Genomic DNA, 3,144 nt, shown 5'->3' with positions numbered 1-3,144 from the left:
GGCCTACAAGCCCAACATACTGCACTAACTGACAGGATATGTCTACAAACCTCTACCGATAGATGTACTGTGATCGGAACAGGGCCCCCACCTACCTATAACCTATCTACATATATACACAAGATGTACTCAAAACTTCTAGACCCGGTAACTCCGAAGGATGGGGAGCTTACCGATAAAGCTGAACTCGGGCAAACACCTACTGAGGAGGTCTACCTGTGTGCTTGTCTGGACCTGCATGCATGAAATACAGCGCCCCCAGAAAGGACGTTAGTACGAAATAATGTACCGAGTATGTAAGGCAAGATACTGAAGCTGAAACTGAACTGATAATATACTAATTGAAAGCAACTGGGAGTCAAAGAAAAACTGAGGATATGCTCATATGTTGATACTGACTCAACTCTCTCAATATGGTGAGTAAAATAGTTGTCCGGCCCTATAAGGCTCGGTGTATGTATATATCTGCTCTGTCGTAGTAAGCTCGCTCATAGGCGCTCGGTCATACTAGGCTCTGTATCTCGACCAATTGGGCTCGCTCACAGGAGCTCAGCCACAGTAGGATCGGTATATAACTTACCATCTGATCAGAGGTTGCCTAATAGGAGCCTGCCCAACGATTATAGCTCGATGGTAATGAAATACTTTAATACTATATATATAAATTCTCTGCTCTCTTGACTGGAAGAAGGAAATACTCAATTGAATATGAAGTCCCGCTAAAGAGAATATCATAACTTATAAAACTAGGAAAATATACGTAACTTGCGAGACTAGCAAAAAATACGTAAATTCCAGGATATGAATTTTTTTTATGACTCGTTATCAAACTTTTGTAATTACGAGATCATGCAAAATGAAGGAAGAGCTTAGCCTTAACATACCTGGAGTAGGAAAAAATCCGTATGATATTCTTGAAAAAGGGTCCACCGTACTCCGTTAGAATCGCATAACGTAATTATGTTGCTAAGACTTTAATAATTCTTGTTGGTTTTTTTATAGGAATTGATTGCAAAGAAAATGGCTAACATCTACTTCATCCAGCAAGTATCATGTGAGGCTAACGTTTCTGTTCTTAGTTTTGGAACATGTAAAATGAAATTGGCATGGTTTGTTTAGTCTTTAAGTGAAAGACTTTGATTAGTCAAAGTTTTGGAAATGAAACATGTTGTATCTTCAAGACACCTTAGCAAGGAATGACTTAGTCATTCCTTTATAACATGGCTAGCTGTCACGTGGGGTTAGGGGTGGGATATTTAATCTTTATCCACTTATTAGGTAATTAGGTAATGTACCGTTACCCGGTTATTAACCAATTACCTGTATAATTAAAAATCGTCTCAAATTACTTAAAATTTTACTTATTTTTAATATAATTTATACATCATACTATCGTGGTCATATGGTACCTTACATGGTACTAGTCCATAAGTATCGGGTATTAACGCTCGACCCGTAGTTTATCCCAATTCGACAACATTCAACGAAACTTATTTTCTTTAATTCGTGTACCTTTTCCTTCATGGCACTTACTTATTGCTTGTTATAAATAGCATAAATATACTAACCTTAAGATAATCTCATCCCCGAGTTTACATCAATTTACTGAAGACAAAACTTTAACGTACGAAAAACGCGAGATGTAACATTCTTCCCCCCTTAGAAACATTCGTCCTCGAATGTCTATTTTTAGATACTTTGGAAAAAATTTTGCCGGAGTCTCTTCCGTACACCTAATTGAAACCAACCTGTACGCAGCCAGAAAACTTACTATACATGGTACACATAACCACTGTTTATAAATAGCAACACTTGGCTCCACACAACTGTCCATTATAAATTTTGAGTGTTAAAAATGAGAGTTTACCTGATGACATACTGGCCTGAATAGAGTTGTGCTGAGGTATCCCACCTCGAGCCATATCTTCAGTTTGAAATAGGTGGGGGTATTTAAACTTCATTTCTTCCTTCGCTTCCCACGCCATCTCTTCCACCTTCTTACTCCTCCATAAAACCTTCACGGATGATATGTCCTTATTTTGTAGCTTGCGGATTTGTCGGTCTAGGATGGCAACCGAAATTTCCTCGTATGGCAAGTCCTCTATAATCTGTACATCATCCATGGGCACCACTCAGGTAGGATCGCCAATGCATTTTCATAACATAAATACGTGAAATACCGGATGGACATACTCCAATTCTGAGGGAAATTCTAACTTATAAGTTATTTGGCCCACTATCCGAATGATCCTACATGGTCCAATATACCGTGGGCTAAGTTTGCCTTTCTTGCCAAACCTCATCACACCTTCATAGGTGACACCTTTAAGAATACCCAGTCATCAACCCCGAACTCTAAATCTCATCGTCGCACGTCAGAATATGACTTCTGACAACTCTAAGCTGTTAACAGTCGCTCCCGAATAAACTTTACTTTTTCTATGGCCTGCTGAATCAGATCTGGCCCATGTAAGCCAGATTCTCCAACATCAAACCACCCTATAAGAGATCTATACATGCGCCCATACAAAGCCTCGTACGGAGCAATCTGGATACTTGAGTGATAACTGTTATTACATGCAAACTCAATACGAGGTAGATGTTCATCCCAACTCCTTTTAAAATCCAGCACACATGCTCGTAACATATCCTCGAGCGTCTGAGTGGCTTGTCCATCAGTTTGTGGATGAATAGTTGTGTTGAGATTCACCTGAGTCCCTAGACCTTTCTGAAATAACCTCCAAAAATGTGTATAAATTGGGCCCCACTGTCAGATATAACAGATATTGGCACTCTGTGTAGTCGCACTATCTCTTTAATATATAACTTTGCATAATCTTCTACTGTATATATATTTTTGACCAGTAGGAAATGAGCTGATTTCGTGAGCCTATAGACTATCACCCATATGTAATCGAACTTACATTTAGAACGAGGTAAACCCGTGATGAAGTCCATGTTTATCGCCTTCCCTTTCCATGTCGGGATATTTGTAGTCTGTATTAGCCCTCCGCGCTTCTACTGCTTTATCTTCACCTTCTGGCAACTAGGGCATTGAGCGACATACTCAGCAATGTTCTTCTTCATATCGCTCCACCAATACACTTCCTTAATGTAATGATACATCTTCGTCGAACCAGGGTG

The sequence above is a fragment of the Nicotiana sylvestris genome, chromosome 5 (genome assembly GCF_000393655.2).
Source record: "Nicotiana sylvestris chromosome 5, ASM39365v2, whole genome shotgun sequence".
NCBI lineage: Eukaryota > Viridiplantae > Streptophyta > Magnoliopsida > Solanales > Solanaceae > Nicotiana > Nicotiana sylvestris.
This window is presented reverse-complemented; position numbering follows the sequence as displayed.